General features: G+C 41.1%; 1 pseudogene; it reads right to left on the bottom strand.

The window, feature by feature from the left end:
* Positions 1–20,775: 20,775 nt before the first annotated feature.
* LOC104672389 lies at positions 20,776–21,161 on the bottom strand (annotated as a pseudogene).
* Positions 21,162–26,703: the final 5,542 nt, after the last annotated feature.

The following is a 26,703-nucleotide window of genomic DNA, read 5'->3' on the forward strand; positions in this document are numbered from 1 at the left end:
TTCTTTGCCTGCTTGGCTTTTGAAACAAGGAGCCCAAAGTAACTTACTTGAAGTTTAATGGGACTCACGTATCCTCTGATAGAACTGCTACTCCTGTGAGACATAGGATCTCAAGACATGCAGAGTCTGAAGTTTCAGGGAAAAGAAGCAAGGATTTCCCTGGTGGGTGATAGTAAAGTGAAGGCACTCCTATTTTTTTACCCCCTGGTTTCCAGGCCTATGCATTCTACCTACTGGGGACACAATACGACATAATGGTTGTTGATTTAGGTATAAATTGTGTGTATATCCTGTGAGTATCATCTCTAAGGTGACATCTAAGCTGCACCTGCAACAGGCTGTTCTATCACTCTGTCAATGTAGCATCTTCTGGAGAGATGCAGAATATGAAATGACCAGTGGATCTCATGGCTGCGTGCCACCCTGCTTCGCCTCCTTTGCTGTAAATGGGTCCTTTTCTCTAATACAGTGTTGTGCATGATCCAGTGCTGGTTGACTGAACGCTCCGTGGATAACATCTTGGATAATGGTGCTGGCAAAGGCCTTGTAGGCATGAGAGACAAAGGTAAACTGTCAAATCCCAACAGGTGAATTGCTGCTGCTTTCAGGCCGAAGGGGTTCAATGTAATCAACTTACTGCTTGGTCTCCTCAAGAATGTTGCTGTGTTGGGCCCTTGGATTTGGTCTCTGTTGCTAGCAGGTTAGTTCTTTGCCAGTGGCAGTAGAAAGATCAGCCTCAGTGAATGAGAGCCCACGCCGTTGGACCCATGTGTATCCTCCAGCCCTGAACCATGGCTACTCCATTCATGAGCCTATTGTGCTAGCACTAGGGTAGTCAGTGGCAGAGGCTGGCTGATGTCAACTGGCCACATCATGGAGTCTACTTGGTTACTTGGTTTTTAAATACCTTTTCTGTGGTGGATGCTATCTGGTGAACATTAATATGTGATAGAAAATTCTTCACATCTTGTTTTTTTTTTTGTTTGATGGAGTCTCGCTCTGTTGCCCAGACTGGAATGCAGTGGCATGATCTCAGCTCACTGCAACCTCCACCCCCCAGGTTCAAGCAATTCTCCTGCCTCAGCCTCCTGAGTATCTGGGATTGCAGGTGCCGGCTACCACATCCGGCTAGTTTTTGTATTTTTAATAGAGATGGGGTTTCACCATGTTGCCCAGGCTGGTCTTGAACTCCTGACCTCAGGTGATCCACCTGCCTCGGCCTCCCAGAGTGCTGGGATTACAGGCATGAGCCATTGTGCCCAGCCCACATCTTGTGTTTCTTCCCATAGATCTATCCATAGGCCTCTTCCCCAAACCTCTTTGTCCTTGATCATCCAAACTTTTTCCTTCCATGCCCCTGGTCAACCAGTCAAGCCATTCACTTGTGTCTATGAGTCTATGCATAGTCTTACTTCAGGCCACTTCTTCCACATAAAGTGGAGGACCAAGTGCAAAACACATAGCTGCTGTTGTTCAGTGTCACCCCAAAGTGCAGCAGCGGTGCATTATTGGCTTATACCTGCATATCAAGTCACTGTATCCATGAGCCACGTTCTGCCTTTTTTCCTCTCCTGTCAGCTGTTCACAGAGGTCTACCCAGCTGGCTAGATGTGAGAATTGAGGGAGAAGTGTCCGTGACACCATGGAGGACGTGGAGATCTGCTTCATGCAGCTTCTTTGTGCCCTCTGTCCCTACTCATATTCTGTCCTAGATGTACTACTTCAGTCTCATGATGGATCTGTTGGGTCCATCCTATTTTATGACTTACTGGGTCTGAGAGAACCCAGTTCATGATGCACAACTTTGGCCACATGGTCACTTGATGCCTTATGATCAGACATTCCGTCTCTTTCACAATCCAGTGGCACACTAGAAGATGTTTTTTTTTTTTTTTTTTTAAACGAAATATAATTATCTGATGCAGATGTCATGGTCTTTTTCTGGAACCCTTGGGGTTTATGTTGTCATTCTCTTGCAGGAGTTTAACATAAACTCCCCATAGCATATCCCCCCTGAACAAATATACCTTGAGAAGCATACATTCTGCTAGGTCAGATAATACAAGTTACAGAGTTGAATACATCATTGCTTAGACTTGGTATAAAGCCCTTTCCTACTCTGGACCCACTTAAAACTTGCATCCTTTCATGCCACTTGATAAATGAGTTTGAACAGTATTCTCAGATATAGAATATTCTGCATCCAGAGCTCAAAGATTTCCACTAGCTCTTATGCTTCCTTCTCCAAATGGAAATATCAAGTAAGCGGTTGACATACATGGTTAGAGTCAGAAGGGAGGTCTGGACTATAGATATAAATTTGTAAGTTGCTAGTAGATTAATGATATTTAAAGCAATAGGGTAGTATATTATTTTGGATTATATTTGATTGCATATTTCAGAAAACCAAAAATAGCGGTGGTTTAAACAAGATATAATTTTTTCCCTCTCTACTGTAAGAGTCTGGGTAGATAGTCTGGTGCTAATATGGTAGCTTCTTGATCATCAGGAAATCAGGCTTCTTCCACCTTGTTGTCTGGGCACATAACCATCCTCATTATGCAGTTCCACTTCATGGTTCTGGAGGGCCACCCCAACTCCAGCTCTGGCTCCTCCATCATATCTTCAATGTATCTGCTTTTCCATGCAGCAGAATGGAGAAAAGAAAAGAAGACCACGTCCCCACCTTCATCTAAAGGCAATTCCCAGAAGTTTCAGACACTACTTCCATTTATTTCTTGCTGTCAGAGCTTAATCACCTGGCCACATCTAACTGAAAAGAAGGCTGGGAGATGCACACTGTTTTTCCAGATAATGATGCAACCAGCTGCAAATGGGAAGTTCTCTTATTGTAGGAGGAGACAGAATAGATATTGGGAATCATCTAGCAGTTTTCAGCTACAGATAGATTGAGAGCACCTAGAAACTATAAATGAGGAAGAAAAAAGATCCAGGACTGAGTCTTGAGACAAACCAAGATTCAGAGATCAGGTAGAAGAGGAGGAAAATAAATGAGGTTTAAATGCAACAGGCAAAAAGAGAGATGGTAAACCAGCTGAGAATGTTATCTTAGTCAAGAAAGAAGAGCATTTTGATCACCTGCATCAATTGCTGCTTGGATGTTGACTAAGATGAGGACAGGAAAGTATCACGGGGCTTACCTCTGTGCAAACCTTTGAGCAGGCTTGGGAAAAGAATTACCTTGGAGTGAGATGATGGGTAAATGACAGAAAGTGAAAACAGGATTTGTAGACCAGTTTTTGTAGGTTAGTCTGTGAAAGGGGGCAAGGAAATAGAATAGTATTAAATTGGGATGTGGTTTCAAGGATTTTTTTTTTTCTTGATGGTGTTTGTTTGTTTGGTTTTAGAATGTCAGTACTACAGTTTTTTTTTTTTTTGTTTGTTTTGTTTTTTGTTTTTTTTTTCAAATGCTGCTGGAATAATCCACTAACAAAGAAGAGCCCAATGATGGAGAATGGGGGGTAACCAATGAAACTCATGTGATGGGTCAAGTAGAATAGATACTTCCTCCTCTCTAACTGTAAAAATTAGGAAAATATGGGTTCAGCTGTGGAGAAGCTAGTGGATTTGGTCGTGGAGTGATGAAAGAACTCTCATCAAATGGCCTTTGGTTTCTCAACTTAGCAGGCAGGAAGGGTGAGAGTGAGGAAGAGGGACAGGAGATGGTGTGAAAGCAGGAGATGGTATGAAGTATTCTTCTTATAGAGTGTAAGGTCATTATTAATGCAGAAATGTAGTAGGAGTTCCACAGTATTGGGAGCCCATTTAAGGTCTGAGATCGTAAATTTAAATTGAAACCAGTCTGCATGTTTGTGGAGTTTCTTTAGTAACCTTCAGTTACTCGGGAAGACCTGATGAAGGAAGGTGCCTAAATATATCTAAACAGGGTTGACGTTTTATCAGGGCACTACAATAATGGAAGGAAGGAGGGGCAAGAATTGCGAGGCTTTGCAAAGAGGTAGTTATAAAAATGGAACATGGACTCCAAAGAGAATAAGGGGGTGAGGAGACAGAGAGGTTGACAGATGTGAGGAAGTGCATTGTAGTTCCAAAGTGATATTAAAGAATTGCTGTAGCTGGGATTCTTGAGCCACAGAGCAAACAGATAGGGGGCTAGAGTTGGAGTTTGAAACTGGAAAACAAAAACAAAAACAAAAAAAACAGAAGTGGTGTCTGTGTTTCTCTGTGTGTGTGTGAGATAAGGTCCATGGTGTCATCATGAGGGTTGGTAGGTTGCTGCAATAGAGTGGGGGAAAGAGACATTTGAAATTAGAAGGAGGAGAGTTCAGCCTAGTCTTCTGTATTGTTTGTGGTTTGTTTCATGAAAGTGTATGTCTTACAAGACTCAAAGCTCTTATAGTATTTGGCATCTGATACAGTGCTGAGCTGGTAGTGGAGATTCAATATATACACGAGAGGAAGAGCCTTATCATGTTACATATGGAAAGAAAAATGTGAAGTTCCAGACTGAAGAGCTAGAGCCATGTATACCTTTATGCTGTGAGCAGATATAATGTTATAAGGAGGCCAGAGAATCAGTAATGGAGAATAAATTTGCTTTTTTTTTTGAGATGGAGTCTCACTCTGTTGTCCAGGGTGGAGTGCAGCCGTGTGATCTCGGCTCACTGCAACCCCCTCCTCCCAGGTTCAAGTAATTCTCATGCCTCATGCCTCTGCCTTCCAAGTAGCTGGGATTATAAGTGCATGCCATCATGCCTGGCTAAGTTTTGTATTTTTAGTAGAGATGGGGTTTCACCTGGCCTCAAACTCCTGACCTCAAGTGATCCACCCACCTTGGCCTATATTTGCCTATTTTTGATGCTTGCATTTAGCAGGGTGAGGGGGGAACAGTGAGAAGGATCAGAACACAGAATCATTTCTGATATTTTGTTGTGTATTATTTCTAAACTTATTTCTTTTCTTGTATACCATTGTCTGGTTCATTATTTTTAATGATGGCAGGTGGGCGGGGGAGCCTGTATAGATACCTCTTTTTCCTTTATGTTATGAAGTTGTGTTACTTTTTCTCTCTTCTTCTGAAGAAAACTGGAGATGCCTTTGATTTTAGGGGCATTGAGAAGCATTTTTAGCTGGGATATGTTTCTTTTGGGGGAATCAAACTTTCCTTAGAGTGACTGGCTAATGCTGAAAATTCCTTTTCTTCCATTAAAGAAAAACCTTAAAATGCAAACTCCTGGCGGCAAGATAACATAAAGCCTTATATACGGGCTAGGTTGCAAATCACTAACACTGGAGTCTTTTTGGACAGAAAAGTACACTGAGGAAGGGGGCCAGAAGACAGTGATGGGTGGAGTGGAGAGAAATTTCTACGGTGATGGTAAAAGGAAGCTTTTTGCCCAGTGCTGACTCCGCCACTTCTGAGTTGCAGGGTTTCATGGCGAATATCAGTTGTGAGAGCCAAAGTCATGGCAGTGCCTCTGACTTCAAGAGGAAATACAGGACTGTGCTCACTTTCTTGGTCCTTTAGGAACTCATCTGGCTTATCAAATTTACATTTCCTCAAATGCATGAGAATCCTATGTCCACCTAGTTTTCCTCTTTATGTGTTCCAATTCATTCTTCCAACTGTTTTGTATGGCCCATGTATGTAGAAATGAGTTTTCACAGTCATCAAATTAAAATAGGAGCTGTTCCAATGCTTTAAAAAGCTGAATTCTGAGTTTAAAACAAGTAAAATATTTTTAGAAAAAAACTTTTTTCAGACGGAAGTCGATCGAGATTCCAAAGACCTGAATTTTATTTCTAGTTCTATCACCCGATAGCCGTATGGCCTTGCATGAGGTGTTCTACTTCTGGAGGGCTTCAGTTTCCTCATCAAACAGGAGGAAGACTACATGCAATTAAATGCAATGCAATTAATGCATGAGAAAATGCTGGGTAAACTCTGAATAGCCATATGACTCTTTGATGCTATTACTAATGTGGTTTGAATCTTGGTAAATATAATGCTGCAACTGCTTTGGGAATTTGGTTAAGCTTTTTCAGCTTTTGTTTGTTTGGATTTTGCATCTGTTTTGGGCTGTTGAGGGTAATATTAGAATCATTTCTGGTGATCCTATCCTCTTGAAAGCTAATCCCCAGGCTTCAAAGTTATTGCTGAGTCAACTCTGCTTGCCTTTTTCTCTCCTAGAAGTAGTGTTGATGTTTCTGGCTTTTTATTTCTTCTCTCCCTTGAGGCCTGTTAAGTTAAAGAACTTATTTAATTCCCTGTCTCCAGCTGGGATTGAACTTGAGTTCTGTTTTTCCTCCAGGATCTGTGAGGAACCTCTTGCTCATTCCTAGATATTCTGTCTCTGATGTTATCAGAGTTGAGCATACTACTTGGCTTCTACTTTCTGCAGTTTTCTTCCCCCCCCCAACCCCCATTAGTGTATTGATCGATTGATTGGTTTTTGAGACAGGGTCTCACTCTGCCACCCAGACTGGAGTGCAGTGGCATAATCATGGCTCACCTTTCTGGGTTGGAGCTATCCTCTCACCTCAGCCTCCTAAGTAGCCGGGACTACAGTTGTGAGCTACCAAACCCAGCTAATTTTTGTATTTTTTGTAGAGATGGGGTTTCACTAGGTTGCCAGGCTGGTTTCAAACTCCTGGCCTCAAGCAGTCCTCTCGCCTTGGCCTCCCAAAATGCTGGGATTATAGGCGTGTGTCACTGTGCCTGGCCTGTTAGTCTATTTTCTAATTGCTGCTTCCATCAAGAACCCTGTTTGCTTTTCATCGGAGCCAATGAATAGTGGACACTGTGGTTCTTCCAAAGTGTGCTAGTTATATCCTAACTCCTGTACTTCAGTTCACACACCGTTGATGAAGGGAAAATTTAGGAGTTACTTTTCCCCCTTACTTTCCATCTCTAACCCTATGGCTCTGGCTTGACCACAGAGTCTGAGAGCACCATAGAATTATTCCAATTTATGTTTTGGATGGGTTGAGTTTTTCTACCAACCCTGGAAGCACAAGGTACATATTTTTATCCCAATTTGCCATTTACCTGCCATGGGCTCTTAGGGGATTTACTTAACCTATCTTAGACTCCTGATTCCTTATCTGTACAACGAGTAAATGATTTGTTGCCTACAACACAGTTATGAGGATGAAATGTGATCTGTGAAGGGCTGTATACATGTAAATGATCTTTGTTGTTATTGTGGCTGGTCTTCCAGGAACGTGTCATTAATATTGCCAGTGATGGGGCTGTGGGACTGACTGGCCCACTATAACACAGGAAAGGATATATGAGAATATTGGAGAGTGGGCAGAGTCACAGAGTGGAGCTGAGATACTTGAGGTTCCAAAGAATATGACTGTGTTAATAAGTAAGATGTGGACACTAAGTCCTATCTTTAGTCCCACGATAAGGGCCTCTGTCCTCCTCTGCAATGCCTTCTCTGGTCTCTCTTGTCTTTAGAGCTCACTATCAGTTTTTCAATGCCTATTGCACTGGCTATCCATACCACTTACCTGATTAAAGCAGGGTAATGTTTGCCATTTTTCTTTTGAATTTCTGTATTCTTTTTCCCCTACAAGATTACAAGTGTCTCAAGGTCTAGGACCATGTATATGAATGTCTCTTATCTCATGGTGATAGCACATCACAGTGATTTACACCAGGTAGGCACAAGAAATGTGTGGTGTTTATGAAAAGCTTTGTAAGCCATGTTTTTCTCTGTCGAAGGTTGGGAAAAAAAGTTTTCTGCATGCGTTCTGTCATTCTTAAAAGAAATCTTTATTTTTAACAAAATCAAATGAACATCAATTAAAAAGTTAAGTAATGGTCAGAGCTTATGAAAACAGTAGTCCCTGCCAACCACACATTCTAGCCTGTTCCCCAGAACAGTAACTACTTCTTTTTATTTTTAGAGATGGGGGTCTCACTATGTTGCTGAGGTTGGTCTTGAACTCATCGGCACAAGTGATTCTCCAGCCTCGGCCTCCCAAAGTGCTGAGATTACAGGTGTGAGCCACTGCGCCTAGCCAAGTAACCACTCTTAACTCTTACCTGTTCCCCCTCTTCTTTGTACTGTCTTATATGTATGTATATATAATTATCTCCTGGTTCACTGATTTTACACATTATCTACTGACTTTAAAGACTGGCAAATAAGGCCGGGCGCGGTGGCTCAAGCCTGTAATCCCAGCACTTTGGGAGGCCGAGACGGGCGGATCACGAGGTCAGGAGATGGAGACCATCCTGGCTAACATGGTGAAACCCCGTCTCTACTAAAAATACAAAAAAACTAGCCGGGCGAGGTGGCGGGTGCCTGTAGTCCCAGCTACTTGGGAGGCTGAGGCAGGAGAATAGCGGGAACCCGGGAGGTGGAGCTTGCAGTGAGCTGAGATCCCGCCACTGCACTCCAGCCTGGGCGACAGAGTGAGACTCCGTCTCAAAAAAAAAAAAAAAAAAAAAAAAAAAAGACTGGCAAATAAAAAATTTTAACTACCTTTCACTCCCCTCTCCTCTTCCTACAGTCCCAATATAATTATATCCCAATATAGTTATATAGTCCCAATATAGTTATATAGTTATTATATATATATTTACATATATAACTATGTGTAGTTATATAGTTATATTTGGTTAACTCTTATCAGTGTTCCAGTTATTTATTGCTGCTGAACAAATCATTACAAAACTTGTGTCTTAAAACACCTACCATCCTTTTATTCTTTCTCACATTCCCTATGGGCAGGCACTGAGAAAGGCCTTGACTGGTTGGTGGTGTCATGTACTTGCAGTCAGGCAGTGGATGGAGCTGGCCAGGCCATCTCTCCATCTCTCTTCATGTAATCTCAGGGCTTTTCCATGTGGTCACTCCTTGTGGGCTAGATCGGGCTTTCTCATAACATGGAGACCTCATAACATGTGAGTGTTCCAGTGAGCAAGGCAGAAGCAGAATCGCCTCTGCAGATACTGCCTCAGAAGTAACATAGCATCTCCTCTCCCATACTCCACTATTTACCAAAGACTTGCTCAGATTCAAGGAAAGGGAACATAGATCTTGCCATTTGATGAGAGGGGTGTCAAAGAACTTGAGGCCATTTATTTAAACTGCAACAATTGATGTTTTCATTATGACCAAAGAAGTATGGTCTACTCCTGAGCCAAGTAGTGTACTACGGATGCATTACCTTTCTTGTATAACTTTCTGTTTTTCCTGGAGACATGTGTCTTAGTTTGCCATTTGCTTTGTTGTCTTAAAATCTCTGGCTGTGTTTTTTTTGTATCCACCAAATAGCTCTGTAGTTTTCCACATGGTCAAACCTGCCAGATAATCTGTAAGTAACACTTATTTCTTTCCCTGCAGATGTTCCTGCTGGGTTCTGCTGCTCTCCTCTGATCTAGAATAGCTGCTTTCTAGGTCGGCTATATAGCCATTGTCCTAGGAGTTCTCTTCACTATCATTATGAGAATCTCCTTCATCTCTTCTCTTGGGTTAAATCCTTGATTCCTGGATCTTATGTCTTCTTTTTTGGCTTACTCATGTTTTGGTGAAATGTGCCTCCATTAATGTCTTTCTTGAGAAAGGATGCACGGGAAGTAAGCTTTAGAGACCGGGCATACCCTAAGACATATTTTTTTTTACCCTCTTTTGTCTGTGTGCAGAATTCTAGGTTGCAGGCATTCTCTCTGAATTTTGAAGGTGCTGCTCCTTTGCATTCTGCCTTCTAATATGCTGATGACAAGTCAAATGTCATTTGATTCTTGATCCTTTCTTTGTAAACCGATTCTTTTCCCCTGGAAGTCTTTAGTATTTTCTCCTTACCCTTGGTGTTCATGCCTTGGATCTGAATCTTTTTTTCTTTTGAAATGTTATTATCACTATTTAAAAAAATTGTTTATTTCCATAGGTTATTGGGGAACAAGTGGTGTTTGGTTACATGAGTATGTTCTTTAGTGGTGATCTGTGAGATTTTGGTGCACCCATCACCCAAGCATTATACACTGCACCCAATTTGTAGTCTTTTATCTCTCCCCACCTTGCCACCCTTTCCTGTTGAGTCCGCAGAGTCCATTGTGTCATATGCCTTTGCGTCCTCATAAGCCTAGCTCTCACTAATGAGTGAGAACATATGATGTTTGGTTTTCCATTCCTGAGTTACTTCTAATAGTTTCCAGTCTCATCCAGGTTGCTGCGAATGCCATTAATTCATTCCTTTTTATGTCTGAGTAGTATTCCATCATACACACACACACACACACACACACACACACACACACACACACAAACACACATACACATATACCCCAATTTCTTTACCCACTCATTGACTGATGGGCATTTGGGTTGGTTCCACATTTTTCCAATGGCAAATTGTGCTGCTATAAACATTTTTTTTCATTCATTGTTCTGGAAATTAATAGGTCACATAAAAGACATCTTTATGTGAATTAGAAAAAGTCATTCTCTTCTGGGGCCAAGTTACAAAAGGAATTTTCTTGGGGAGATCAATTAGAGAAGGATGTTCCCTCTGGGTAGACCAGTTAGAAATACATTCCGCTTCCTCTTGGCTAGTGCTGCAAGGCACAGGGCATGGTAAGCAGAGCCTGGGTGCATTTCAGTCCCCACTTCCCCTGTGTTGGCTGGGACCTTTGTGTCAGGCACACCCTGCATGACCGCACTGCACATTGACCTTGCAGTTAGAGTGGGCATTCCAATCTGGAGACTCACTCTATTCCACACCTGCGAGTTTTCCTGTATTATTTCTTCAGTAATTCTCTTCTTACTGTTTCCTGTCATCTCTTTTTAGAATCCTATTTCTCAGATGTTGGATCTACTGACTGAGTTTCTTGTCTTTCCTCTCTTATTGTTCATTTTCTGGTTTTTTTATTCTAGTTTCTGGGAAATTTCTCAAGTTCAATTCTCATACCAAAATTTTTTCAACCAAAATTTTAATTTCACCTATACTATTTTTTATTTTGATGAGTGACCATTCTATGATAACTCCTTTTTATTTTTACTATATCCTGCCACTCATGTTTCATTAGTGCAGTATCTCATTACCTTTCTCTAATTCTTAATGAGATTTCTTTTTCCAGCAGGGTGTCTGTTTCATTTCTTCTCTCTTGTTCCTCTAGAGTGTTTTCTTCAAATATCTGTTTATACTTAAGGATGAAGCACTGCGAAACTAATGGGAAACTCAGTTGTTGTGTGTGGCTTCTTAACGATGGGCTTCTCAGTAGAAAAACAGGATGACCCTTTTCACTGGAGAACCTGAAATATCAGGATCTATGGGTCTTTACTTGGGTAACTCAGCTTCTTCAAAAAGTAATGCTTCAGACTCCGGCCTTAAGGGTACAAATATGTCTGGTTGCTGTTACTCTGAAACTACTTAGGGAGTCTCACTTTCAGCACACAGACTTTCCCTTAATTTCTCAGTTTTTACTTTCACACTTCATCAGTTCCATTCTTGAACTAAGTCCTCTAATTGTGGTGTTGTTGCCATTTCTTCAGAGACTACACCTTTTGACTCTTCCATGGGTAGCAGTGGGAGCCGTTAATTGTGCTGGGTGGGATGGGGATGGGAAGCTGGGAGGTGCCATTGGTCTTTATACAGACTTTCAAACAAGTCTCAATCTCAGTCCTGTACTCTCACCACAGCTTCCTTTCTTTTTTCCTGTTCTTCCTCCTTCTCCTGCTTTTGTTCTTCTTTCCTTTTTTAAAGATAAAATGTATACATATAAAGATGTATAAATATGAAGCATAAAATCCAGTGAGTTTTGGGAAATGAGTTATACCCAGGTAATTCACACTCCTAGCAAGATATAGAACATTTCCATCACTCCAGAAAGTTTCCTCACATTCCTTCTTATCCCCTCCAGAGGCATCCTCTATTATGTGTTTTTTCACCATAACTTAGTTGTTTGTCAACATATTCATATACATGAAATCATATAAATGTACTGTTTTGTGCCTTATGACTCAACATGGTGTCTGTGAGGCTCATCTATGTCGTTGCGTGCATCAGGTTTGCTCCTTTTTAACTGCTTCCCCTGCCACCCATGAAAGAGTCGAAGGGTGTAGTCTCTGAAGAAGTGGAAACCATCCCCCAATCAGAGGACTGTAGTTCAAGAATGGAAACGATGAGGCATGAAGGTAAAAACTGAGAAATGAAGGGGAAGTCTGTGTACTGAAAGTGAGAATTTTCATTGATGAGTAATATGTATTCCATTGTGTGAGTATACCCCAATTTTTTTTTTTTTTGAGACAGGGTCTTACTCTGTTGCCCAGGCTGGAGTACAGTGCCACAATCATGGCTCATTGCAGCCTCAACCTCCCGGGCTCAAGTGATCCTCCCGTCTCAGCCTGTTGAGTAGCTGGGACTATGGGTGGGTGTGCACCACCACGCCTGGCTAATTTTATTTATTTTTTATTTTTGGTAGAGACAGGGTTTCACCATGTTGCCCAGGCTGGTTTCCAACTCCTGAGTTCAAGCAGTCCACCCACCTTGGCCTCCCAAAGTGCTAGGATTACAGGCGTGAGCCACTGTACTCGGTCAAAATTTGTTTATTCATTCTCCTATTGATGGACATTTGGGTTATTTCTTGTTTCAGGCTATTATGAATAAAGCCACTATGAATATTCATCTACAGGGCTTTTTGTGGAAATACATTTTCATTTCTCTTGAGTAAATATGTAGAAGTAGAATTGCTGGGTTAAAGAGTAGGTACATGGATATCTTCATAAGAAACTGCCAAAGCTTTTCCAAAGTGATTGTACCATTTTACATTCCTGCCGTATTTTATGGAAGTTCTGGTAATCTACATCTTTGCCAACATTTGATGTTGACAGTCTTAAATTTAACCATTCTAGTGGGTGTGGTGTGTCTTTATGCTGTTAATCTGCATTTCCATAATGACTTCTCTTGCATTGCTGGTTTTCTGAGAGTTGTGATTATGAACGTGTATTGAATTTTGTCAAATTCTTTTTCTGCATCATGTTTTTCTCATTTAGTCTGTTAAAAAATACTGAATTACATTGACTTTTTGAGTTACATTCATTTTGCATTCTGGGGTATACATTCTTGGTCATGATATATTATCCATTTATATATTGCTATATTCCATTTTCTAATTTTGTACTACTAATATATATATATTTTTTTTTGTGGCCAGATGCAGGGGCTTGGCTCACACCTATAATCCCACAGCTTTGTGAGGCTGAAATGAGAGGATCACTTGAGCCCAGGAGTTCAAGGCCAGGCTGGGCAACACAGCAAGATCCTATCTCCACAAAAAATTAGCTGGGGCCGGGTGTGGTGGCTCATGCCTGTAATCCCAGCACTTTGGGAGGCCAAGGTGGGCGGATCAAGAGGTCAGGAGATTGAGACGATCCTGGCTAACACGGTGAAACCCTGTCTCTACTAAAAATACAAAAATTAGCTTGGCGTGGTGATGGGCACCTGTAGTTCCAGCTACTCGGGAGGCTGAGGCAGGAGAATGGCATGAACCCGGGAGGCGGAGCTTGCAGAGAGCTGAGATTGTGCCACTGCACTCCAGCCTGGGCGACAGAGCGAGATTTCGTCTTAAAAAAAAAAAAAAATTAGCTGGGCATGGTGGCATGTGCCTGTTGCCCCAGCTACTTAGGAGACTGAAGTAGGAGGATCCCTTGGGCCCAAGAGATTAAGGCTGCAGTGAACTATGTTTGGACCACTGCACTACAACCTGGGTGACAGCGCGAGACCCTCACTCTTAAAAAAACAGAGTAAGAAGTTTTGTGGCTATATTCATGAAGAATACGGGTATACAATTTTCTTTTCTTGTCATGCTTTTGTCAGTTGTTAGTATAAGCATTTTGTTGACCTTATGATTAGTTGGGAAATATTTCCTCCTGTTTTTTTGAAGGGGTTTGTCTAAAACTGGCATCAATTCCTTCTTGGACGTTTGATAGAATTCACCAATGAAGAACAACCTGGTCTTGCGTTTTCTTTTCTGTGTGGAGGTTTTTATAATACATATTATTATTATTATTATTATACTTTAAGATTCTAGGGTACATGTGCACAGCATGCAGGTTTGATACATAGGTATACATGTGCCATGTTGGTTTGCTGCACCCATCAACTCATCATCTACATTAGGTATTTCTCCTAATGCTATCCCTCCCCCAGACCCTCACCCTCCACCAGACCCCAATGTGTGACGTTCCCTGCTCTGTGTCCAAGTGATCTAATTGTTCAATTCCCAACTGTGAGTGAGAACATGTAGTGTTTGGTTTTCTGTCCTTGTGATCGTTTGCTGAGAATGATGGTTTCCAGCTTCATCCATGTCCCTGCAAAGGACATGAACTCATCTTTTTTATGGCTGCATAGTATTCCATAGTGTATATGTGCTACATTTTCTTAATCCAGTCTATCATTGATGGACATTTGGGTTGGTTCCAAGCCTTTGCTATTGTGAATAGTGCTGCAATAAACATATGTGTACATGTGTCTTTATAGTTGCATGATTTATAATCCTTTGGGTATATACCCAGTAATGGGATTGCTGGGTCAAACGGTAATTCTAATTCTAGATCCTTGAAGAATCGCCACACTATCTTCCACAATGGTTGAAATAATTTACACTCCCACCAACAGTATAAAAATGTTCCTATTTCTCCACACCCTCTTAGCACCTGTTGTTTCCTGACTTCTTAATGATCACCATTCTAACTGGTGTGAGATGGTATCTTATTGTGGTTTTGATTTGTATTTCTCTGATGATCAGCATTTAGTCATGTGTCTATTGGCTGCATAGATGTCTTCTTTTGAGAAATGTCTGTTCATATCCTTTGCCCACTTTTTGATGGGGTTGTTTGTTTTTTTCTTGTAAATTTGTTTGAGTTCTTTGTAGATTCTGGATATTAGCCCCTTGTCAGATGGGTAGATTGCAAAAATTTTCTCCCATTCTGTAGGTTACCTGTTCATGCCGATGGTAGTTTCTTTTGCCGTGCAGAAGCTCTTTAGTTTAATTAGATCCCATTTGTCAATTTTGGCTTTTGTTGCCATTGCTTTTGGTGTTTTAGTCATGAAGTCCTTGCCCATGCCTATGTCCTGAATGGTATTGCCTAGGTTTTCTTCTAGGGTTTTTATGGTATTAGGTCTAACATTTAAGTCTTTAATCCATTTGAATTAATTTTTGTATGAGGTGTAAGGAAGGGATCCAGTTTCAGTTTTCTACATATGGCTAGCCAATTTTCCCAGCACCATTTATTAAATAGGGAATCCTTTCCCCATTTCTTGTTTTTGTCAGGTTTGTCAAAGATCAGATGGTTGTAGATGTGTGGTGTTATTTCTGAGGCCTCTGTTCTGTTCCATTGGTCTATATATCTGTTTTGGTACCAGTACCATGCTGTTTTGGTTACTGTAGCCTTGTAGTATAGTTTGAAGTCAGGTAGCGTGATGCCTCCAGCTTTGTTCTTTTTGCTTAGGATTGTCTTGGCAATGCAGGTTCATTTTTGGTTCCATATGGACTTTAAAGTAATTTTTTCCTATTCTGTGAAGAAAGTCATTGGTAGTTTGATGGGGATGGCATTGAATCTATAAATTACTTTGGGCAGTATGGCCATTTTCATGATATTGATTCTTCCTATCCATGAGCATGGAATATTCTTCCATTTGTTTGTGTCCTCTTTTATTTATTTGAGCAGTGGTTTGTAGTTCTCCTTGAAGAGGCCCTTCACATCCCTTGTAAGTTGGATTCCTAGGTATTTTACTCTCTTTGAAGCAATTGTAAGTGGGAGTTCACTCATGATTTGGCTCTCTGTTTGTCTGTTAATGGTGTATAGGAATGCTTGTGATTTTTGCACATTGATTTTGTATCCTGAGACTTTGCTGAAGTTGCTTATCAGCTTAAGGAGATTTTGGACTGAGACCATGGGGTTTTCTAAACATACAATCATGTCATCTTCAGAGACAATTTGACTTCCTCTTTTCCTAATTGAATACCCTTTATTTCTTTCTCTTGCCTGATTGCCCTGGCCAGAACTTCCAACACTGTGTTGAATAGGAGTGGTGAGAGAGGGCATCCTTGTCTTGTGCCGATTTTCAAAGGGAATGCTTCCAGTTTTTGCCCATTGAGTATGATATTGGCTGTGAGTTTGTCATAAATAGCTCTTATTATTTTGAGATACGTTCCATCAGTACCTAGTTTATTGAGAGTTTTTAGCATGAAGGGCTGTTGAATTTTGTCAAAGGCCTTTTCTGCATCTATTGAGATAATCATGTGGATTTTGTCTTTGGTTATGTTTATATGATGAATTGCGTTTATTGATTTGTGTATGTTGAACCAGCCTTGCATCCCAGGGATGAAGCCAACTTGATCATGGTGGATAAACTTTTTGATGTGCTACTGGATTTGGCTTGCCAGTATTTTATTGAAGATTTTTGCATCGATGTTCAACAGGGATATTGATCTGAAATTCTCTTTTTTTGTTGTGTCTCTGCCAGGCTTTGGTATCAGGATGATGCTGGCCCCATAAAATGAGTTAGGGAGGATTCTCTCTTTTTCTATTGATTGGAATAGTTTCAGAAGGAATGGCACCAGTTTCTCTTTATACCTCTGGTAGAATTTGGCTGTGAATCCGTTTGGTCCTGGACTTTCTTTGGTTGGTAGGCTATTAATTATTTCCTCAATTTCAGAACCTGTTATTGGTCTATTCAGAGATTCAACTTCTTCCTGTTTTAGTCTTGGGAGGGTGTATGTGTCCAGGAATTTATCCATTTCTTCTAGATTTTCTAGTTTCTTTGCATATAGGTGTTTATAGCATTATCTGATGGTATTTGTATTTCTGTGTGATTGGTTGTGATATCCATTTCATCATTTTTTATTGCATCTCTTTGATTCTTCTCTCTTTTCTTCTTTATTAGTCTTGCTTGTGGTGTATCAATTTTGTTAATCTTTTCAAAAAACCAGCTCCTAGATTCATTGATGTTTTGAAGGGTTTTTTTTGTGTCTCTATCTCTTTCAGTTCTGCTCTGATCTTAGTTATTTCTTGTCCTCTCCTAGCTTTTGAATTTTTTTGCTCTTGCCTCTCTAGTTCTTTTAATTGTGATGTTAGGGTGTCGATTTTAGATCTTTCCTGCTTTCTCTTATGGGCATTTAGTGCTATAAATTTCCCTCTACACACTGCTTTAAATGTGTCCCAGAGATTCTGGTATGTCGTGTCTTTGTTCTCATTGGTTTCAAAGAACATCTTTATTTCTGCCTTCATTTCATTATTTACCCAGCAGTCATTCAGGAACAAGTTGTTCAGTTTCCATATAGATGCGTGGTTTTGAGTGAGTTTCTTAATCCTGAGTTCTAATTTGATTCACTGTGGTCTGAGAGACAGTTTGTCGTGATTTCTGTTCTTGTACATTTGCTGAGGAGTGCTTTACTTCCAATTATGTGGTCAATTTTAGACTAAGCACGATGTGGTGCTGAGAAGAAAGTATATTCTGTTGATTTGGGGTGGAGAGTTTTGTAGATGTCTATTAGGTCTGCTTGTTGCAGAGCTGAGTTGAGGTCCTGGATATCCTTGTTAACCTTCTGTCTTGTTGATCTGTCTAATATTGACAGTGGGGTGTTAATGTCTCCCATTATTATTGTGTGGGAGTCTAAGTCTCTTTGCAGGTCTCTAAGGACTTGCTTTCTGAATCTGGGTGCTCCTGTATTGGGTGCATATATATTTAGGATAGTTAGCTTTCCTTATTGAATTGATCCTTTCACTGTTATGTAATGGCCTCTTTGTCTCTTTTCATCTTTGTTGGTTTAAAGATTGTTTTATCAGAGACTAGGATTGCAACCCCTGCTTTTTTTGTTCTCCATTTACTTGGTAGATCTTCCTCCATCCCTTTATTTTGAGCCTATGTGCATCTTTGCATGTGAGATGGGTCTCCTGAATACAGTACACTGATGGGTCTTGACTCTTTATCCAGTTTGCCAGTCTGTGTCTTTTAATTGGGGCATTTAGCCAATTTACATTTAAGGTTAATATTGTTATATATGAATTTGATCCTGTCATTATGATGTTTGTTGGTTCTTTTGCCCATTAATTGATGCAGTTTCTTCATAGCATTGATGGTCTTTACAATTTGGCCTGTTTTTGCAGTGGCTGGTACTGGTTGTTTCTTCCCATGTTTAGCGCTTCCTTCAGGGTCTCTTGTAAGGCAGGCCTGGTGGTGACAAAATCTCTCAGCATTTGCTTGTCTGTAAAGGATTTTATTTCTCCTTCACTTATGAAGCTTAGTTTGGCTGGATATGAAATTCTGGGCTGAAAATTCTTTTCTTTAAGAATGTTGAATATTTGTCCCCACTCTCTTCTGGCTTGTAGAGTTTCTGCTGAGAGATCCGCTGTTAGTCTGATGGGCTTCCCTTTGTGGGAAACTCGACCTTTCTCTCTGGCTGCCCTTAACACTTTTTCCTTCATTTCAACCTTGGTGAATCTGACAATTATGTGTCTTGGAGTTGTTCTTCTTGAGGAGTATCTTTGTGGTGTTCTCTGTATTTCCTGAATGAATGTTGACCTGCCTTGCTGTATTGGGGAAGTTCTCCTGGATAATATCCTGAAGAGTGTTTTCCAACTTGGCTCCATTCTCCCCATCACTTTCAGGTACACCAGTCAGACATAGATTTGGTCTTTTCACATAGTCCCATATTTCTTGGAGGCTTTGCTCGTTTCTTTTTACTGTTTTTTTCTGTAACCTTGTCTTTTCACTTTATTTCATTAATTTGATCTTCAATCACTGATACCCTTTCTTCCACCTGATCGAATCGGCTATTGAATCTTGTGCATGCATCATGAAGTTCTCGTGCCATGCTTTTCAGCTTCATCAGGTCATTCAAGGTCTTCTCTATGCTGTTTATTCTAGTTAGCCATTTGTCTAATTGTTTTTCAAGGTTTTCAGATTCTTTGCAATGGATTTGAACATCCTTCTTTAGCTTGGAGAAGTTTGTTATTACTGACCTTCTGAAGCCTACTTCTGTCAACTCGTCAAAGTCATTCTCCAACCAGCTTTGTTCCGTTGCTGACGAGGAGCTGCGATCCTTTGGAGGAGAACAGGTGCTCTGATTTTTAGAATTTTCAGCTTTTCTGCTCTGGCTTCTCCCCATCTTTGTCATTTTATCTACCTTTGGTCTTTGATGCTGGCGACCTACAGATGGGGTTTTGGTGTAGATGACGTTTTTGTTGATGTTGATGCTATTCCTTTCTGTTTGTTAGTTTTCCTTCTAACAGTCAGGTCCCTCAGCTGCAGGTCTGTTGGACTTTGCTGGAGGTCCACTTCAGACTCTGTGTGTCTCGGTATTACCAGTGGAGGCTGCAGAACAGCAAATATTGCAGAACAGCAAATACTGCTGCCTGATCCTTCCTCTGAAAGCTTCATCCCAAAGGGACAGTCACCTATATGAGGTGTCTGTCAGCCCCTACTGGGAGGTGTCTCCCAGTGAGGCAACACAGGGGTCAGGGACCCACTTGAGGAGGCAGTCTGTCTGTTCTCAGAGCTCAAACACCGTGCTGGGAGAACCACTGCTTTCTTCAGAGCTGTTAGACAGGGATGTTTAAGTCTGCAGAAGTTGTCTGCTGCCTTTTGTTCAGCTATGCCCTGCCCACAGAGGTGGAGTCTAGAGCCAGTAGGCCTGGTTGAGCTGTGGTGGGCTCCACCCAGTTCAAGCTTTCTGGCTGCTTTGTTTACCTACTGAAGCCACAGTAATCGCAGACACCCTTCCTCCAGCCAGGCTGCCACCTCACAGTTTGATCTCAGACTGCTGGGCTAGCAGTGAGCAAGGCTTCATGGGCAGGAGCCACTGAGCCAGGCAAGGGAGAGAATCACCTTCTCTGCCAGTTGCTGAGACCTTGGGAACAGCACGGTATTAGGGTGGGAGTGTCCTGTTTTTCCAGGTAGTCATCACAGCTTCCCTTGGCTAGGAAAGGGAAATCCCCTGACCCCTTGTGCTTCCCAGGTGAGGTGATGCCCCACCCTACTTTGGCTCGCCCTCTGTCCAACAGTGGACAGTGGGCTGCACCCACTGTCCAACCAGTCCCAATGAGATGAACCAGGTACCTCAGTGGGAAATGTGGAAATCACCCGTCTTCTGTGTCAATCACGCTGGGAGCTGCAGACTGGAGCTGTTCCTATTCGGCCATCTTGGAATGCCTCATAATACATTCATTTTTAAAAAACATACAGGGTATTAAAAATTTCAATTTGATTTTAGGTCAGTTTTAGTAAGTTTGTTCTTTTAGAAATTTGTTTCCTTTAATCTCAGGTGTTAATTTTTTGCCATAATACACTTCATACTATTTCAGTATTAGCCTTTTAATATTTGTAGGATCTATCCTTTCTTTCATTTGTAATAGTAACAGCTTATGTTTCCTTTCTTCTTGATCACCCTAACCAGGAGTTTACTGAGTCCATTAAGGTTTTCAAATACAACGTTTGGATGTGTTATTTTTGCATACTCTTTGTTTTCTGTTTTCTTGATTTCTGCTTTATATTTATGATTTCTCTCCTTTCACATATTTTGGGTTTAATTTGCTCTTTTTTTAGCTTCTTAACATAGAAACTTAAATAATTGATTTTAAATCTTTCTTCTTTCCTAATATAAGCAACAGACACTAAATATTTCCCTCTAGGCACTGCATTGCTGCATCCCATAAAATTTGATATAATATGTTTTTATTTCATTCAGTTTAAAAATATTTCTAATTTCCCTGTGATTTGTTTTTTTATTTAACAAAGTTTTGTTTTTCCAAATGTACAGTCAGTTGGACCTGTTCATGCATCTTCACCAGCAACTGTGGCATCTCCACTTTTGGTATTTCTGGTGTAAATGACTTGAGGTCTGTGTTTTGAAACCAGTTTGATAAGTCCTTTACCAAGGAGCTCCTGAAGGGCTGCCCTGGCCAGGGAGCCTGAAATCGCCAATCTCTGAGAGACCACAGCTGGGGTTATAAACCTATAGCTGGAAACTTCCTTACAGTGTTTGTCATACAAAGCTTCCTTACAGTAGCATTGTCAAACAAGACTTGGTTATTGAGCTTGTCCCAAACTTTGCCTTTGGACCACTTCTTTTTGGCTTTGCCCCTGGATTTGTTCACTGGGTTTTTGTCTTTTTTGGCTAACTTCCCGGGGTCTTTCTTCTTGTTATCCTTGGATAGCATTGCGAAGCTTGCAGAGCAGTGGCAATCGCTGCAGCCTGACTGAGATGTCAGATGAAAAGCGATTTCTTTGATGCATAGGTTATTTGAAAATGTGTTGTTTAATTTTCAAATATTTGGGGGGCTATAATAGATATCTTTTTGTTATTGATTTCTAATTTAATTTCAATGTGGTTAGAAAACAATGTATATTCTGTGGTTGTTGAGTTTAGTGTTCTATTTTTTTTTTTATTTGTTCTAGTGTTTTAGAGACAGAGTCTTGCTCTGTCACTCAGGCTGGAGTGCAGTGGTGTGCTCAGCCTCCCAAATAGATGGGACTACAGGCATGTGCCACCATGCCCAGCTAATTTTTAGAGATGGGGTCTGCTATGTTGCCCATGCTGGTCTCCAACTGCTGGCCTCAAGTGATCCTCCTACCTTGGCCTCTCAAAACTCTGGGATTATAGGCATGAGCCACCGCATCTGGCCTAGTGTTCTATAAACATCAATTAGGTTAAGGTGGTTGATAGCATTGTTGAGATATTCTATACCATTTTTGATTTTTAATAATCTCGTTGTTTTGTCAATTACTGAGAGGGGTGTTAACATCTGTTTAACTATGATTGTGGATTTATTTCTCCCTTTAGCTGTTTCAGTTTTTGCTTTATGCATGTTGAAGCTCTGTTATTAAACACACGTTTATAATTGCTATGCCTTTTGATGAAATGACCCTTTTGTCATTACAAAATATTGCTCTGTATTTTTGGTAGTCTGTCTTATCTTGAAATCTATTTTGACTGATATTAATCTAGCCATTCCATATTTCTTATGATTAGTGCTTGCATGATATTTCTTTTATAGTTTTTAAGTTTTAAACCTATATGTGTCTTTGTATTTAATGTATCTCTTGTAGATAACATATAGTTGAATCATAACTTTTATGTTGTCTAAACAATCTATTTCTTTTTATTATAGCATTTAGTCAATCTACATTTAAGATAATTATTGATATGGTTGGATTTAGTTCTCTCATTTTTATTTGTTTTCTATTTTTCTGATATGACTTGTTTCTTGGTTCCACTTTTCTTGCCTTTTTTTGGAATTAATATGGTTTAGTATTTCATTTTAATTCTTAGCTAGAGCTCTTTGCATATTTTTAGTGGTTACTCTTGGGATTAAAATACTTTTTTTTGATTCTTTTAGTTCTAGGGTACATGTGCAGAACGTGCAGGTTTGTTATAGGTATACACGTGACATGTTGGTTTGCTGCACCCATCAACCTGTCATCTACATTAGATATTTATCTTAATGCTATCTCTCCCTGATCTCCCCACCCCACTGCAGGCCCCGGTGTGTGATCCCCTTCCCCCCATGTCCATGTGTTCTCATTGTTCAACTCCCACTATAAGTGAGAACATGCGGTGTTTGGTTTTCTGTTCTTGAGTGAGCTTGCTGAGAATGATGGTTTCTAGCTTCATTCATGTCCCTGCAAAGGACATCCTTTTTTATGGCTGCATAGTATTCCATGGTATACATGTGCTACATTTTCTTTAGCCAGTCTATCACTGATGGGCATTTGGGTTGGTTCCAAGTCTTTGCTATTATGAACAGTGCCACAATAAACATATGTGTACATGTGTCTTTGTAGTAGAATAATTTATAATCCTTTGGATATATACCCAGTAATGAGATTGCTGGGTCAAATGGTATTTCTAGTTCTAGATCCTTGAGGAATTGCCACACAGTCTTCCACAATGGTTGAACTAATTTACACTCCCACCAAAGTGTAAAAAAATTAGTATTTCTCCATATCCTCTCCAGCATCTGTTGTTTCCTGACTTTTTAATGACCGCCATTCTAACTGGCGTGAGATGGTATCTCATTGTGGTTTTGACTTGCATATCTCTAATGACCAGTGATGATGAGCTTTTTTTCATATGTTTGTTGGCTGCATAAATGTCTTCTTTTGAGAAGTGTCTGTTCATATCCTTTGCCCACTTTTTGATGGGGTTGTTTTTTTCTTGTAAATTTGTTTAAGTTCTTTACAGATTCTGGATATTAGCCCTTTGTCAGATGGACAGATTGCAAAAATTTTCTCCCATTCTGTAGGTTACCTGTTCACTTTGATGATAGTTTCTCTTGCTGTGCAGAAGCTCTTTAGTTTAATTAGATCCCATTTGTCAATTTTGGCTTTTGTTGCCATTGCTTTTGGTTTAGTCATGAACTCCTTGCCCATGCCTATGTCCTGAATGGTATTGTCTAGGTTTTCTTCTGGAGTTTTTATGGTTTTAGGTCTTATGTTTAAGTCTTTAATTCATCTTGAGCTAATTTTTGTATAAGGTGTAAGGAAAGGGTTCAGTTTCAGCTTTCTGCATATGGCTAGCCAGTTTTCCCAACACCATTTATTAAATAGGGAATCCTTTTTATTGCCCTCTATATTGCTTGGGGAAATGCCCTCTATATTTTCTTAGTGATGTGTAGATTCTACTGAAAGAAAAATGAAAACCTGTTCACAGGCAATGTTGAAAGGATAACTTTCAACTTTTCAAAGGGTTGAAAATTTAAACAACTCTCCGTAGTTTCCCAAAAACACCCTCAAGCCTTTACTAATGAGGGTGAGGGCTGTGGCAGCCTTAAAGTTCAAGAGAAGGAAAATACATTAATTTTGAAGGTTTTCTCCTATCTCAGGTCTTCCTGAGGAAAATAACTTGAGGCCAGGTGTGGTGGCTCATACTTGTAATCCCAATACTTTGGGAGGCCAAGGCAGGAGGATCACTTGAGTCCAGGAGTTCAAGACCAGCCTGGGCAACATAAAGAGACCCCGTCTCCACAAAAAATAAAAACAAATAAGGCTCGGAGTGGTAGTGTGTGGCTGGAGTCCTAGCTACTTGGGAGGCTGAGGTAGGAGGATCACTTCAGCCTGGGAGTTTGAGGTTGCAGTGAGCTATGACTGTGCCGCTGCACTCCAGCCTGGGCAACAGAGTGAGGCCCTGTCTCAAAAAAGAAAAAAAAAAAAAAGAAAAGAAAAGAAAAAGAAAAAAGAAAAGAAAAAAGAAAAAGAATATGAAAGAATCACTTCACATATTTAGTGGAAGATCTGACCTGCCAGAGCTCTATTCGTCTTGACAATGAATCAGGTGATCTGGGTTCATGGCCACACTGCATACCATCTGCTCATAGCAGCACCCACGGGTTCTCATCCTCAGTCAGTAGCTTTCTCAGCTTTCTCATGGACCTAGGAACTCCTCAGTGCCTAGAGGCAGTGGAGCACATAGATAGCCTCGTGTGCTCTGGAAATGTCTGTGTTTCTTTGTAGTCTCTGCCAGTCCAATCCCAGGATGGAGGGTGGATGTGGGAACCTCAGTTTTTTAATTAGCCTTTAGGGCATAGTCTGCTCTCCACACACTTGTCAAAACAAAGGGATCTTTTTTCTTCAGGGAATGGCATTAAGAAGCGGGAATTGGAGTCGTATACTCTACTCGTCCTGTTTGAAATAGCTTTTATCTGCTGTTTCATCAGTGATCTTTGACAGCTGATCTGCAGTTCTGGCTTAACCATTTACTAGTTGCATAACCTCAGCAAACTCACATCCCAGCATAATGAATTCAGTTTACTCCTTTATAAACTGGAAGTGTTAATATTTTCCCTGACCTACCTCAGAGGCTTAAAGGGTTGCATGGAGTTGAAAACGCATTATCAAAATATAAAAATAAATTTTTACTATGAAGGCTTAGAAAAGTTTGTCTCAAGAAGAAGGGTAATTTTAAAAAAGAAGTCTTTGTTGCCTCCTGAGCGAGCACAGTCTTGGGGTAGAAACGGAATATAGGACAATCTGGTACTAAGTCTGCTGAAGGCTGTGCTGCCACTGGCACATCTTCCCCTTCTCTCCTAACCTCGCTGCCCCAGGGGTGGAGACAGTCATGACACTGGGCAGACCAGCCCTCCTCTGTGCTGCTGGCCACCTATGCCGCACAGTCTTGTCAGAGAGCTGACAATCAGCTCCCTGCTGCTTTCTCATCTTTTAAAGTCCAATTAAACATCTCTGGCCACAGCGTGATAATTGTCTGGGCTCCACACAGTGGAATGTCACCTGAGGTGGCATTAGGAAACCAGAAAAGAAAGAAAAGCCCTTTTATCTTGGAAAGATCGTGTCCCAGTTCCTTAAAGTGTAGAATCGTTGTTCACACTGAGCAATTGCCCAGCTCAATTCCAAACGTCAAGATATCAAAGGGCATGCAGGAGATTTAACCGTGTCCACATGGACTCATGTGCCCAAGAAGCAATCTGGTAGCTTAAGAAGTAGCAAAGGCATAACGTATGTTTGAGAAACAGTGAGTCTGAGTGGAAAGTTCCAGTAGGGAGGGATGCTGGAAGGCTAGGTTAGGGCCAGATTGCAGAGGACCTTGATGCCAGGGGTAAAAAGGTGAACTCTGCTTCAGCAGGATAATCAGGAGTCTTACATGGGATTGTAGGGCCTGGTATCTGGTGGAAGGCAAGAAGATTCTGCTACCTTGTAGACTGCCCTCTTATAACATCTTGCCATTAAATGTTTCCTGAGGTTTATCCAGCCCAACTAATCACTGTGCATCAGCACATTGTCTGCTTGATGCAGTGGTGGCTCCCTTAAACGTTTAGGAAGTTGCTACATCTGGAAGGATAAAAAACTCAGAAATATGGCCCGGTGCGATAGCTCATGCCTGTAATCCTAGCACTTTGGGAGGCTGAGGTGGGCAGATTGCCTGAGCTCAGGAGTTCGAGACCAGCCTAGGCAACATGGCAAAACCCTGTCTCTACTAAAAGTACAAAAAATTAGCTGGGCGTGGTGGTGTGCACCTGTAATCCCAGCTACTCGGGAGGCTGAGGCATGAGAATTGCTTGAACTCAGAGGTTCAACTCAGAGGTTGCAGTGAGCTGAATTCATGCCACTGCACTCCAGCCTGGGTGACAGAGTAAGACTCTGTCTCAAAACAAAACAAAACAAAACAAAACAACTCAGAAATATGGACTTTGGTCCTGAACCTGCTATTGATTGATTGGGTATCTGAGGAAGCTCTTTCTCTTATCAGGACTTCAGCTTCTACCAGAAAAATCTGGGGAGAGAGGGATGGTGAGACCAAGTGATCTCTTAAGTTTCACTTCACTTGAATGTTCTTAGGAATAGCTTCAGTTGCTGACATGTTTGCAGTTTGTTTATTACAATTTGCCTCCCATGTCCCTAGGATCATTCTGCTGGACCAAGTTTCTGAGGAGCTATTTTTTTTTTTTTTTTTTTGAAAGGGAAAATGGGCCGGGCGCGGTGGCTCAAGTCTGTAATCCCAGCACTTTGGGAGGCCGAGACGGGCGGATCACGAGGTCAGGAGATCGAGACCATCCTGGCTAACCCGGTGAAACCCCGTCTCTACTAAAAAATACAAAAAACTAGCTGGGCGAGGTGGCAGGTGCCTGTAGTCCCAGCTACTCAGGAGGCTGAGGCAGGAGAATGGCGTAAATCCGGGAGGCGGAGCTTGCAGTGAGCTGAGATCTGGCCACTGCACTCCAGCCTGGGCAACAGAGCAAGACTCCGTCT

The sequence above is a fragment of the Rhinopithecus roxellana genome, chromosome 1, assembly GCF_007565055.1.
Source record: "Rhinopithecus roxellana isolate Shanxi Qingling chromosome 1, ASM756505v1, whole genome shotgun sequence".
In the NCBI taxonomy this organism is placed as follows: Eukaryota; Metazoa; Chordata; class Mammalia; order Primates; family Cercopithecidae; genus Rhinopithecus; species Rhinopithecus roxellana.